Genomic DNA, 14,814 nt, shown 5'->3' with positions numbered 1-14,814 from the left:
TGTACTGCAAAATAATAATCTCTAAGAGAAGGTAGGCCCCATCCCCCCTTTTCCTTTGCTAATTGCGAAGTTTTGAGACGAACTCGAGGCCTTTTACCCTGCTAAATATACCTTGATAGCATCTTGTTCCATTCATTGAATTGATTTTGATTAATCTCTATTGGTAGGGTCCGAAAGAGATATAACAGTCTGGGCAGTATATTCATTTTAATAGACTCAATCCTTGAACTGAGACTGAAAAAAGGAATCAGGCTCCATCTTGCCACATCTTCCTTAATTTTTTTATATAAAGGCTGATAATTTTGCCAATTCTTTTGGCATAATGATGCCCAAATATTTGAGACTCTGTGTGCCATGCCCAGGGGTATCGATTTTCAATTTCTCTCGGTGGGCTATAGTAAAATGAAAGTAATTGGGTTTTATCTATGTTGATCTTGTATCCTGATAATTGACCAAATTGTTCAAAGGATTGCATCAATTTAGGTAAAGAGTATGTTGGTTGCTCTAGATAGATCAAAATGTCATCCGCATAACAAGCCAATTTATGCTCTTTCCCTTTAATAGTAATTCCCCTGATATCTTCCTTTTGTCTGATGTATTGAGCTAATGGTTCCAGATATAACGCGAAGAGTAGTGGTGACCATGCACAACCCTGTCTCGTGCCCCTTTCTAGGGTAAGACTATTTGATAAATATCCATTGATTTTAATCCTAGCAGTAGGATTGTCATATAGTCTCTGTATAGTTTTAATAATTGTGTCTTGGGAACCAAATCTGTTTAAAACTCTGTAAAGAAAATTCCAATTAACCGAATCAAATGCTTTTTCAGCGTCCATGCTTATCACTATTGCTTCAATTTTATTTTTTTGTTTATGATCCATAATGTGAAGTGTCCTTCGTATATTGTCTTGAGTCTGGTGTTGTCGTATAAAACCTGTCTGATCATTACGTATCAGTATGGGTAGAAACTCCTCTAATTGTTTGGCCATGATGGAGGTATATAACCTATAATCTGCATTAAGAACGGATATAGGTCTAAATGACCTGCATTCCATTTTATGCTTGCCTTCTTTCGGTATAGCTGAGGTTATCGCTTCCTTCCAACTGGGTGGCATTTGTGCCTTTTTTAGAGCCCAGTTTAGTGTGGGGAGTGAAACAGGAATTAACTCATTTTTAAATTCTTTGTACCATGCTGCTGTATACCCATCTGATCCTGGTGACTTGCTTAATTTAACCCTACTAATTGCAGCTTTTAATTCAACTTCAGTTATGTCAGCAATCATCCTTCTATTTTGTTCTTCACTTAAAGTGGGTAACTCTAAAGAATTCAAGAAGGTGTCAATTTGGGTTATGCTTCCCCCTGGAACTTTGGAATATAGAGTTTTGTAAAACACTTCAAAAGCTTCTTGAATTTCACTTAGCTTATTTTTTATCATTTTCGTTCTTGGGTCCCTAATTCTATGAATTGTACTTTGTATTTTCTACTATCTTTTTTTTCAGTTTCCATGCCAGTATTTTCATAGATTTCAATCCACTTTCATAATGTCTCTGTTTCAGAAACATTAAGTTATTCCTGATTTCTTGCGTAGCCAAATTATTTATTTCATTCCTAATTCTTTTAATTTCTCCTAATGTATCCTGTGCCAAATTCAATTTGTGTTTTTTTCCCTAGTTCCTTCAGCCTATTTTGTAATTACTCTAATGTTTTATTACTTATTTTTTTCTTATATGAAGATATCGCTATAATTTTCCCTCTTAAGACAGCCTTCAGAGTATCCCATAAAATGGGAGGTAAAACCTCTCCATTATCATTAAATTCTAAGTAGAGACCAATTTCTTTTTAAATTTGTTCCTTAAAGTATGGATCATTGAGTAGACTTGAATTTAGTTTCCAAATAGTATTCTTTGGTTGTAGGTCAAAATCAACAGATAAATATATAGGTGCATGGTCACTTACATCTATTGTCCTAATTCCACAGGTGTTTATTTTATCTTTGTCTTTTCCAAATGTTATGAAATAGTCTATTCTTGTATATACAGAATGCGGAGCAGAATAATGAGTGTAATCTCTTCTGTCAGAGAAAAGGTCCCTCAATATGTCAATTAAACCAACATCCTCAAAAAGTGTATTAACTTTCTTACGTAAAGATTTTGTTTCATAGGTTTTTCTATTGGAAGAGTCTAAGTTTGGTTGTAATTGTAAACTTAAGTCTCCCCCTCATATCAAGAGACCTTCTGTTTCTGTTACCATAATATCAGTAATTTTCTGAAAGAAACCAATATCACTTCCCGGGTGTGCATATATATTCAATAGAGTAACTGAATTGCTGTCTATATTCCCCCTTACCAGAATATATCTGCCTTCTTTATCTCCCATTTCGAATATTTTTTCAAAATTTAGCTTACTGGAGATAAGAATAGCAACTCCTCTCCTATGCCCTGATTTATATGAGGAGAAAAACAGATTAGTGAAGCCCATTCTCTTTAGTTTTTTATGCTCATTATTAATTAAATGAGTTTCCTGTAAATACACTACATGTGCTTGTTCTTTTTTCATTTCGGATAAAATTCTCTTACATTTGATTGGATTTAATAGCCCATTTACATTAAAAGAAATGAATTTTACCTTGTCCTTAGCCATCTGTATTTATCTGTCAATGTATCATTGAAATTAGAATAAAACTTAATCGATCTACTCCCTGAACAAATAAGAACCAAGAAACACAAATAATAACAAAAATGGCAACAAATGTGCGATTCCAAGGCTGAGGTCTCTAGTAGATGACCCTGCATTGAGCTAGAGGAAATGTCTAGCTGTGGGGGATAACTCCTCCTACCTGTGAGTTGAGGGCCCCCATTGCAGTATTCATAAAAGTCAGTGAACAAATCCATTACACAGAAAAGATTTCCCTGTGTACTCCTCCTATATATACATACACATATATGCACACACACACACACACACACACACACACACACACACACACACACACATATATATATATATTCCAATTTTGGTGGGAGAAAAGGAGTAAGTGAACGAATAAAGAATAACAACTAAGTAATATAAAATCCACATTATAATAATTATTTCTCGAGATAGGTATGTCACTGTGTACTTTTGCTTCTGTTTAGCTTCTCAACATTTTTAAAGTTAGCCAAACCTTATGGCTCTTCTGAAGTGGGCAAGGACTGTCTTTGGGAAACTCCCAGTCTCTTCCTGATATATTTCTCTCGGCTTCCTCCTGTCTCCTGCCTTCTTGTTTCTTGCACTATTTCCCAAGCCGAGCGGGACAATTTCTCAGTCAGGCTTTCCCTCGTTTTGGTCACGCTGACGGGCAACCTTCTGGCCTTCATGTCTGTCGTCGCCTCTTCCACTGTCTGGTACAACTGCGTCCCGTTGTCATAAAACTCTCGAAGTTTAGCAGGGTACGGAGTTCGAAATCTAATCTTATTTTGCTTTAATACACGTTTTACTTCAGAGTATTCTTTGCATTTTTGGAGGACCGCGGGGGGGGGGGGCTAATCTTGTTCGAAATATATTAATTTATCTTCTAAAAACACTCTCTTCTTACCCCAGGCCCTTCATAGAATCTCTGCCTTGGTGCTGTACCGAAGGAATTTAATTATTATTGAGCGTGGCTTTCTATCCTGGGTAGGTTTTGGAACGAACGTGCGGTGGGCTCTTTCGACTTCCAGCTCCATTGCTGGGGGAAGCTCCAGCGCGTCCCGCAGTAACTTTTCAACAAACTCTGTCATAGACGGGCCTTTGCTCCTTCGGGAATGTTGTAGATTCTGATATTTTTCCGCCATGATCTTCCCTCCAGGTCAAGCAGTCTACCTTCTTGGTGATGTTTTATTTTTATTGTCTTGCTCAGTATCCGCTCCACGTTTTGAACGCGATCTTCCACCTTCTCAATTCGAGTCTCTGCCACCGCTATTTTTTGATTGACGCTGGCGAGCTCTGACTTAATATCACGGAGCTGCTGCTTTATATCTTTCTGGGCCTCCATTATTTGTTTCAGGATTTCGAAGACATTCACTGCTTCAACTGAATGAGGCCCAGCGGCCGCCTCACTAGCACGCGGTCGGGTCGGAGAGCTGCTCGCTGCACTCCTCTCGGACGCAGGCTCTGCAGTGTTGCTTTTTAAATTTCCATTTCTTGCCCCTCTTTTCAGTTTAAATATTTTTCAAAAAATATTATATTTGACGGGTTAATGGGGCTTAATACGCGTTTTTCCTGAGGAGCTAGTTACTTAAGCTGTCTTTCTCGACAATGACGTCACCGGAAAACCCTGGGGGTCCTTAATAATGGACGATGTCTATCTAAGGCACCGCTCCTTGAAAATGTAGATGAGTACACAAGATGGAACCAACTGCATTTACAACTCTCTACAGCCTAACATCAGCCTCTCAGACAGAGATCACAGGGTCACCAGGTGCAGCAGGGATCTTCACAGCTGTAGTTATATTATCCCTCTCAAAGCAGGTATAGAAGGTGTTAATCACTGCCATTCATGCTATTGGGTTTGGCTTTGTAGGAAGTAATATCTTGCCAATCTTGCCAGAATTGTTGTACATCTGATGCCACCTTCAGCCTTGTTTGAAATTGTCTCTTTGCCCTTGAAATAGCCCACCGCTAGTCATAGCTGATAGATGAACAGCAGAGTTCCTCCAGCATTTTGTGTGTGTGTGTTGCTGAAGATTTTCAGCATCTGCAGAATCTTTTGTGTCTCTATGAGGATAAATAAGACCATAAGATGTAGGAGCAGAATTAGGCCATTCAGCCATTGAGTCTGCCCCGCCATTCAATCATCAGCTGATCCAATTCTTCCAGTCATCCCCACTCCCCTGCATTTTCCCCATACCCTTTGATGCCCTGGCTAATCAAGAAGCTATCTATCTCTGCCTTAAATGCACCCAATGACTTGGCCTCCACAGCTACTTGTGGTAACAAATTCCACAGATTTACCACCCTCTGACTAAAGTAATTTCTCTGCATCTCTGTTCTAAATGGACATCCTAAAAATGACTGCATTTCAGACAGGAGGATGTTATTCAATAGAAATATGCATATTTGCAGATATTAAATATGCATATTTGCTATGACAAGGATCTGACAAATTAGTATTTTAGGGGAAGATACAAATATACACAAGGTTTTGCCTTATGAAGATTTTTAGGCTCCTGGTGAAACTACACCTTTCTCTAAGGGTTATTTACCCTAGTTAAGAAGGATACCAATGATTATTTAACTCATCTAAGGAATAATACCAAAACTAAAGAGCAGATTATTGACTAAAGAAGGAATTCAGAGGGTCATGAATCAGTTCTCATTAGAGTATCAGAAATGGAGAGGGACAGTAACTTTAAATTCCTTGGCATTATCATTTCAGAAGATTTGCCCAGGGACCAGCATGTAAGTGGCAGTGCCTCGTCTAAGTTTGTGCAGATTTGGCGCATCATCTAAAACTTCTGTAGATGTGCAGAGGAGAGCAATCTGATAGGTTGCATCAGCACTTGATATAGAAATATCAAGAATGAAAACGTCGACAAAAAGAAGTGGACACAGTTCAATCCGTCACAAAAAAAGCCCTCCCCACCACTGAGCACATCTACGAGGAGCACTGCCACAAGGAAGCAGCACCCATCATCAAGGAATCCAATCCATGATCTCTTCTCGCTGCTGCCATTGGGAAGGCGGTGCAGGAGCCTCAAGTCCCACAGCACCAGCTTCAGAAACAGTTATTCAACCTGATCCAGTGTTGATTGGTTCACTTACCTCAACACTGAACTAGTTGCGTAACTTATGGACTGACTTTGCTCAGCATTATTTATTTATTTCTATGTTTGCACAGTTGTTTTCTTTTAGCATATTGGTTGTTTGTTAGTCTTTGTAGTTCTTCATTTATTCTATTGTATTTCTTTGTTCTACTGTGAATGCTCACAAGAAACAATCTCATAATAGTTGCAAAAAAATTATTTTAAAATTCATTCTCTGTTCTTTTTTAGCTTAGGGCATTCGGAAATGCATTTGCACACAAAGGGAGACAGGCCACAAGAAATCACTTCATTTGAAATAGCATTAATGTAATACAAAAAGAAAAATAAACAACTACAGTAGCAGTAGTATAGAAAACAAGATTTATCATCTGCTAAATGAGCTGAGGTGGAGAATGATGACAAACTTTCTTGTGGCCTTTCATCCTTCGCTCTCTCTCCCTCTCCCTCTCTCTCTCCCCCCCCCTCACATACACACTCAACATACTCTAACCCTCTTGACTTACCTTCTCCAACTCTGAGCACCAGCACCAGTCATGGCCTAGCCTAAGACAAAGCTCTCCTCCTGCACAAAGAAAGTACCCTTTAAAATTCCTTCAAAGCATCACATAATATTGCCGGAGTACATTTCCTTTCCATGGTTGTACCAGCTGCACCCCTTTATCTCTTATGACCTTCAGTCCAGACACATAATTTAGGAAAACAGAGACAACAGGTCTGTAAGGAGGAAAACATTGTTCATTGTCTAATCTCAGGGATGTGCACTGGTGCACATCTGAAGACTATCACAGCATTCCAAGGTGACACTAATTTGTCTTCAAACTTCCATTTTATTTTGGCATATACCAAGGTGGAATCACAATTTACTTTTTCCTTACAGTATGTGGTGGCATATATGTACTTTGATATTAAATTTTGAACTTTGACATATGCAGCAGAGGATGTACCACAAAGGTTCAACAGATTGGTTCCTGTGATTGAGAATTAAAACAAATGCTGAGGATATAGGATGGATAAAAAAAGAACTTGGTTGAATGAGATTTTCTTAAAAGGAAGAAGAGGTGGAGGGGATTAAGGACCGTTTGCCAGAATGTGGGGTCAAAACTAACTCAGTGAGAATAGTGGTACCGTATTCTTAGAGACAGATTTAGGCAGGGCAGGAAGGGATTGAGGTAGAATGCAGGTCGGCAAGGTAATGAATACTAATTTGAGGGGACAATGCTACAGAATTTTAAGAGCTGAGTCTTGGAGCCAGCAGGAAAAGATCTATTGGTATAGTCAAATTGAAGTAAAAACCATAGCAGATGAGGGTGTTATTTGCATATATTCAGGTCAGGTTAAATAGAATCAAGAATTTGCAAAGAATACAGTAAATGGAAGAAATTCAGCTTTTGGTATGATTGGTGGTGGTGACTCCAGTTCATGAAAGCTTGTAATTGAAAAGAATTATGGTTTGTCCAAAGCTGAAAATCACATAAACAGTCTGATAACAAGAAGAAGAGAATTGAGGAAAATGGTCTTGAGTTTGGGATTGAGCAAATAAATTATTTTTGTCCTGAATGACTGGCTTCTGATTCTAGGCATCCACTTATGGGAAACATGATCCTTGCATCTATTCTGTCACAACCTTTAAGAATTTTATTTGCTTCAATGAGATCGCTTGTGTTCTTCAAAACTCTGGAGATCAAGACTGCTTACTTTTTCTTCATAGGTCATATACCCCATCCCAGAGATTAATCTAATGAACCTTTTGTAACTCCTGTTTTTTTAACTCTGGTCACTCAAGCTGCTGTGCAGGTTGACTCAGTGGTTAAGAAGGCATACGGAGCAATGGCTTTCATTGAAAATCGCAGCAAGAGGCAGAGAGGGAAGAGGTAAGAGAAGCTCGGAGAGAATCTGTTTTTTTTAACTGATCGGGGCAAAGAGGCTAGACTGCGCAGGCGTGTGACGTAGTGCACCCAAGGTTTAAAAAGAAAGACCACCATATGCAGCGGCCATCGTCGTAGCAGCCATCGTCGGAGTGGACTGAGGCAGAGTGGTTTGACTTTGGCTCAATCAAGCTTCGGCAAGAACAGGCAGAGGTGAGCTTTGAACGAGGCACAACTGCGCAAGCGTGTGAAAGTCGGCCTCTGAGATCAGCGGGAGAATTTAAAAAGCGAGCAGAGGCTGAGTACGAGCTTCACTCCAGATGAGGTAAGGCCGGGTAAACTCCTTTAATTAATCTAATTAGCTTAGGAGTAGGCAATGGAGGCAGCAGTTAGGGCAGTCGAGTGCTCCGTTTGCAGTATGTGGGAAGTCAGGGAAAGCACAATTGTCCCTGATGACTACACCTGCAAAAGGTGCATGCAGTTGCAGCTCCTGACAAACCGTGTCAGGGAACTGGAGCTGGAGCTAGATGAATTTCAGATCATTCGGGAGGCAGAAGCAGAAGCAGAAATAGACAGGAGTTTCAGGGAGATAATCACTCCTAGGAGTCAGGAGACAGGTAGTTGGGTGACTGTCAGGAGAGGGAAGGGGAATAGACAGGAAGAGCAGAGCACCCCTGTGGCCATTCCCATCAACAATAAGTATACCGTTTTGGATACTGTTGGTGGGGATGACCTACCAGGGACAAGTTGCAGTGGTTGCGCCTCTGGCACCGAGACTGGACCCTCAGCAAAGAAGAGAAAGAGGAGAGCAGTAATGATAGAGGATTCGATAGTTAGGAGGGTAGATAGGTTCAGTGGAAGAGATCGAGAATCCCGCATGGTCTGTTGCCTCCCTGGTGCCAGGGTACACGATATCTCGGATTGAGTTCTCAGTATTCTCAAGATGGAGGGTGAGCAGCCGGATATTGTGGTCCATGTAGGGACCAATGATGTGGGTAGGAAGAGTGAGGAGGTCCTGAAAGGTGAGTTTAGGGAGCTAGGTGCCAAGTTAAAGGACAGGACTTCCAGGATAGCAGTCTCAGGATTGCTACCAGTGCCACGTGCAGGTGGATTTAGAAATAGTAAGATAGTGCAGATCAACACATGGCTGAAGACATGGTACAGGAGGGAGGGCTTCAGATTTGTAGATAATTGGGAGTTTTCCAGGGAAGGTGGGACCTGTTCCGGCAGGACGGTTTACATCTGAACTGGAGGGGGACAAATATTCTTGCAGGTAGGTTTACTAGAGAGGCTCCAGTGGATTTAAACCAGATATGAGGGGGGAGGGGAACCAGAGTGTAGGAACAGATGTGTGGGAGAAGGAAGAAAAAGAAGACAGACAGTAAAGTTCTTTGTACAATTAGAGATAAACAGAGAGGAAGAGGTGGAGAATTTCTTAAATGCATTTATTTTAATGCTAGGAGCATTGTAAGAAAGGTGGACGAGCTTAGAGCATAGATTGATACTTGGAAATATGATGTTGTAGCTATTAGTGAAACATGGTTGCAGGAGGGGTGTGATTGGCAACTAAGTATTCCTGGATTTCGTTGCTTCAGGTGTGAGAGAATTGGAGGGACAAGAGGGGGAGGTGTTGCGTTGTTTGTCAGAGAAAATATTACAGCGGTGCTCTGGCAGCATAGATTAGAGGGCTTGTCTAGGGAGGCTAATTGGATCGAATTGAGGAATGGGAAAGGTATAATAACACTCACAGGGGTGTATTATAGACCACCTAATGGGGAGCGAGAATTGGAAGAGCAAATTTGCAAGGAGATAGCAGGTATTTGTAGTAAGCACAGGGTTGTGATTGTGGGAGATTTTAATTTTCCACACATAGATTGGGAAGCCCATTCTGTAAAAGGGATGGATGGTTTAGAGTTTGTGAAATGTGTACAGGTTAGTTTTTTGCAGCAATACATAGAGGTACTGAGTAGAGAAAGGGCAGTGTTGGATCTTCTGTTAGGGAATGAAATAGGTCAGGTGATGGTGGTATGTCTTGGGGACCACTTCGGGTCCAGTGATCACAATGCCTTTAGTTTCAATATAATTACGGAGAAGGATAAGTCTGGACCCAGGGTTGAGATTTTTGATTGGAGAAAGGCTAACTTTGAGGAGATGCAAAAGGATTTAGAAGGAGTGGATTGGGACAATTTGTTTTATGAGAAGGATGTAATAGAGAAATGGAGGTCATTTAAAGGGGAAATTTTGAGGGACAGAATCTTTATGTTCCTGTTAGGTTGAAAGGAAAGTTTAAAAGTTTGAGAGAGCCGTGGTTTTCAAGGGATATTGGAAACTTGGTTCGGAAAAAGAGAGATACCTACAATAAATATAGGCAGCATGGAGTAAATGAGGTGCTCGAGGAATATAAAGAATGTAAGAAGAATCTTAAGAAAGAAATTAGAAAAGCTAAAAGAAGAGATGAGGTTGCTTTGGCAAGTAAGGTAAAAATAAATCCACAGGGTTTCCACAGTTATATTAATAGCAAAAGGATAGTGAGGGATAAAATTGGTCCCTCAGAGAATCAGAGTGGGCAGCTATGTGTGGAGCTGAAAGAGATGGGGGAGATTTTGAACAATTTCTTTTCTTTGGTATTCACTAAGGAGAAGGATATTGAATTGTGTAAGATAAGGGAAACAAATAGCAAAGTTATGGAAACTATGATGATTAAACAGATGGAAGTACTGGCGCTTTTAAGAAATTTAAAAGTGGATAAATCTCTGGGTCCTGGCAGGATATTCCCTAGGACCTTGAGGGAAGTTAGTGTAGAAATAGCAGCGGCTCTGACAGAAATATTTCAAATGTCATTAGAAATGGGGATGGTGCCGAAGGATTGGCGTATTGCTCATGTGGTTCCATTGTTTAAAAAGGGTTCTAAGAGTAAACCTAGCAATTATCGGCCTGTCAGTTTGACGTCAGTGGTGGGTAAATTAATGGAAAGTATTCTTAGAGATGGTATATATAATTATCTGGATAGACAGGGTCTGATTAGCAACAGTCAACATAGATTTGTGCATGGAAGGTTATGTTTGACAAATCTTATTGAACTTTTTGAAGAGGTTACTAGGAAAGTTGACGAGGGTAAAGCAGTGGATGTCTATATGGACTTCAGTAAGGCCTTTGACAAGGTTCCACACGGAAGGTTAGTTAGGAAGGTTCAATCGTTAGGTATTAATATTGAAGTAGTAAAATGGATTCAACAGTGGCTGGATGGGAGATGCCAGAGAGTAGTGGTGGATAACTGTTTGTCAGGTTGGAGGCCGGTGACTAGCGGGGTGCCTCAGGGATCTGTATTGGGTCCAATGTTGTTTGTCATATACATTAATGATCTGGATGATGGGGTGGTAAATTGGATTAGTAAGTATGCAGATGATACTAAGGTAGGTGACGTTGTGGATAATGAAGTAGGTTTGCAATGCTTGCAGAGAGATTTAGGCAAGTTAGAAGAGTGGGCTGAATGATGGCAGATGGAGTTTAATGCTGATAAGTGTGAGGTGCTACATTTTGGTAGGAATAATCCAAATAGGACATACATGGTAAATGGTAGGGCATTGAAGAATGCAGTAGAACAGAGTGATCTAGGAATACTGGTGCATAGTTCCCTGAAGGTGGAATCTCATGTGGATAGGGTGGTGAAGAAAGTTTTTGGTATGTTGGCCTTTATAAATCAGAGCATTGAGTACAGGAGTTGGGATGTAATGTTAAAATTGTACAAGGCATTGGTAAGGCCGAATTTGCAGTATTGTGTACAGTTCTGGTCACCAAATTATAGAAAAGATGTCAACAAAATAGAGTACAGAGAAGATTTACTAGAATGTATTGAGAAATATATCTGACATAACCACTATATATACCTGAAATATAATCACTATGTATTAGCTATTTACTATACTATGTAATCACTTCTAGGTACTGAATATTAGTATGTATTATTTTACTAGACACATTTTGCTATGTGTTGTTTTCACTAGATACTTTGTACTCTCTTAGCTGCATATTATGGCACTTACAGAACACCTGTTTGTTTAGCAGTACTATTAGCTGAGATGTATCCCATGTATTACACTCAGCCTTTGTTTAATATGTACAATGTCCTGTGTACGTTACTCTAAATGGCCTCTTTGGTTTGTTACAAGTAGGAATGCTTCTTTGTCGGATAAGTTTCTCTCGCCGTTGTTTCGCTTTAGAATGGCTGCTATGGTAATTGTATTCATTTGTTAATCAATGGGGAACGTTATTGTGTCTTGTGATGCTGGGAACTTGGGGGAGGGGTTTTCACAGGTTTTTGGGTGGGAGGAGGAGGCCGAGGAAGTCGCCGAGGAAGGCGGACGTGTACTGGACTGCTCGTAAGACCACCAGGGTGGTCCCAGGTGCGACGGCCGGATGGGTCGATTGGTTCGTTGATTGAGCTCCAACGAGTGCACTAAACAGACTGAACTTTGACAAGTTGGCGCCTTTTGTTCTTTTTCCTTGTATATATATTGTATTGCCTACTACTCTTTTAATTTTAGTAATCTCTTTAAAGGGTATTTCATAACGGTATTTGTTGTGGATTTGATACTGTTGGCGGGCGCGAGGCATAAACTCGATTCTCAGAGCACCTGCGTGTACGGGAGTTGGGTTGGTGAGTGGCTGGATCTCCTTTTCCCCTAGACATATACCAGCCTTTTGGGTAAGGGTTACAAGTAAGAGATAACGGTGGCGGACAGGATGGTGCGAGCAGGAATGTAATGTGAGGGAGGTTGTCTGGAAAACATAATCTTGGCCACGAATAAGGTCCCAATGCAAATGGGTGAAAAATAATGGTGACGCACTGAGAGCTAGGCAACAGCGATTGATTAGTTAATATATAGATGATATGCAAACCGGAATGTAACTGAGATAAGAAATTACTATAAAGAATGCTGTACACCGGAGCTCGGTGGGCTTTCGGTGACAAGTTCATTGATTGCCTCAGCCTTTGTTTGCAAATAAAGGTTTAAACTTCTTGAAGAATTGTCTGCGTCTCCTGGTCATTTCAAGTAACCACGACAAATGTTACCCGGGTTTCAGCAGCTAAGTTACAGGAAAAGGTTGAACAAGTTAGGTCTTTATTCTTTGGAGCATAGAAGTTTGATGGGGGACTTGATAGAGGTATTTAAAATTATGAGGGGGATAGATAGAGTTGTCGTGGATAGGCTTTTTCCATTGAGAGTAGGGGAGATTCAAACAAGAGGGCATGAGTTGAGAGTTAAGGGGTAAAAGTTTAAGGGTAACATGAAGGGGTATTTCTTTGCTCAGAGAGTGGTAGCTGTGTGGAATGAGCTTCCAGTAGAAGTGGTAGAGGCAGGTTCGGTATTGTCATTTAAAGTAAAATTGGATAGGTATATGGACAGGAAAGGAATGGAGGGTTATGGGCTGAGTGCGGGTCAGTGGGACTAGGTGAGAGTAAGCGTTTGGCATGGACTAGAAAGGCCGAGATGGCCTGTTTCCATGCTGTAATTGTTATATGGTTATATGGATTCAGTTTAAGAGCCAAGAGGTAATGTTACAGCTATATAGGACCCTGGCCAGACTCCACTTGAAGTACTGTGCTCAGTTTTGGTCACCTCACTACAGGAAGGATATGGAAACCATAGAAAGGGTGCAGAGGAGATTTACAATGATGTTGCCTGGATTGGGGAGCATGCCTTATGAGAATAGGTCAAGCGAACTTGGCCTTTACTCCTTGGAGTGGCGGTGGATGAGAGGTGACCTGATCAAGGTGTATAAGATGATGAGAGGCATTGATCGTGTGGATAGTCAGAGGCTTTTTCCCAGGGCTGAAATGGCTAACCCGAGAGGGCACAGTTTTAAAGTGCTTGGAAGTAGGTACAGAGGAGATGTCAGGGGTACGTTTTTTACACAGAGAGTAATGAGTGCATGGAATGGGCTGTCAGTGACTGTGGTGGAGGGAGATACGATAGAGTCTTTTAAGAGACTCCTGGATAGGCACATGGAGCTTAAAAAATAGAGGGCCATGGGTAAAGTAAGTATGTGTTTGGCACAGCATTGTGGGACAAAGGGCCTGTATTGTGCTGTAGGTTTTCTGTGTAATTCAGCAGATCATCCTTAACTTTAACATGTAACTTATTTCAGAAGAAATCCTGTGAACTGTTTGAAATTCTTATATGGTGTGAAAGAGTGGATATGGAGGTGATGTTCTGAATTAGGGTTCATGCTCTCAGAAAAAGAAACTGCATTTTCAGGACTGAAATGAAAAGATTTTTTTTCAACTTGAGGTCAATGAATCTTCCCAATTTCCTCCCCTAAATTTGAAGAAGGGGATAGGGAGGTCATTCATTGACTATATTTAAGACTGAGGATAATATCTTTCTAGATATAATGGGAATCAAAAAATATTTCAGCGTAGAAGTGGTGCTGAGGTTGAAGATCAGCCAAGCGCTTTCTGAAAGGTCGTGAAGGCACCAGAATTTAACGATAAATGGATTGGAATAAATAAAAAGAATAAACCATAAGGCGATTGTTTCATTCTTGACAAGTGGTAACTACAGGAATCAGTATCCCGGCAGCGAGTCGGGGTTGGCGGCGCTCTCGCCCGGAAATCTCGCGAGGCTTGGGAGAGGAGGGCGCCGCTGAGGAGGGAGATCCAAGCGCGAACGCGGGGCCAACGAGAGAGCGGCGGGTGTTGTGGAGCAAGACGGCGGTCGGCTCGGCAGGTGAACCAAGTCCCAGGGTACTCAGCTTAGAGTGACCGCACGACCCCACCAGGCAAGGCATTAGTGAGTTGTACAATCTTCCGTGAAATTCGAGAGCGTCCCGGCCCTCCGCCCCAACCGGCGGGTGCTGCAGCACCGGGGCAGCGCCAGACGCTTCTCCCCAGCCCAGGCGGCATCCTTCGCCCTGTACAGAGCAGTTAGTGCACTAGCCTCTTTACTCTCTGGACCACAGTCCTCTTCAAACATCAGTAGAAGGTTAGTAATCTCTGCTCCAGCACTCCTTTCCTCAACTTCGTTGAACTCTATTTTGAATACACATAGTGGCTGAGCCTCCACTGTCCTCCAGAGTAGAGAATTCCAGATTCACCATTCTTTGGATGAAGAGCTTTCTCCTTATTTTGTGACTGTGACCTGCTTTTAGATTCCCGCTTTGTA

The 14,814-nt window shown here is 41.2% G+C and overlaps 2 protein-coding genes across 7 annotated transcripts in view; one reads left to right on the top strand and one right to left on the bottom strand.

Annotated features, from left to right (window-relative positions):
• The window catches only part of mad1l1 (mitotic arrest deficient 1 like 1), a 1,079,555-nt gene that overhangs the window by 13,931 nt on the left and 1,050,810 nt on the right, over nucleotides 1–14,814 (top strand). For 2 of the 6 annotated variants that reach the window (XM_059979807.1, XM_059979800.1), the window contains exon 1: nucleotides 14,282–14,431. The exons of 1 other annotated variant lie outside the window; for it this stretch is intronic. The gene's annotated coding sequence lies outside the window, so the exon portion shown is untranslated. Of the gene's footprint in view, nucleotides 1–14,281; nucleotides 14,443–14,467; nucleotides 14,635–14,814 lie in introns of those variants that run through there. 3 more of the 6 variants (XM_059979803.1, XM_059979801.1, XM_059979805.1) reach the window with 3 other exon arrangements.
• nudt1 (nudix (nucleoside diphosphate linked moiety X)-type motif 1) overlaps nucleotides 1–14,814 on the bottom strand; it is an 86,184-nt gene that overhangs the window by 19,860 nt on the left and 51,510 nt on the right. The gene's annotated exons all lie outside the window — the stretch shown is intronic.

This window comes from Hypanus sabinus, chromosome 9 (genome assembly GCF_030144855.1).
Source record: "Hypanus sabinus isolate sHypSab1 chromosome 9, sHypSab1.hap1, whole genome shotgun sequence".
Taxonomy (NCBI): Eukaryota; Metazoa; Chordata; class Chondrichthyes; order Myliobatiformes; family Dasyatidae; genus Hypanus; species Hypanus sabinus.
The sequence above is the reverse complement of the archived record's forward strand: the minus strand, read 5'-3'. Positions and strand labels throughout refer to the sequence as shown.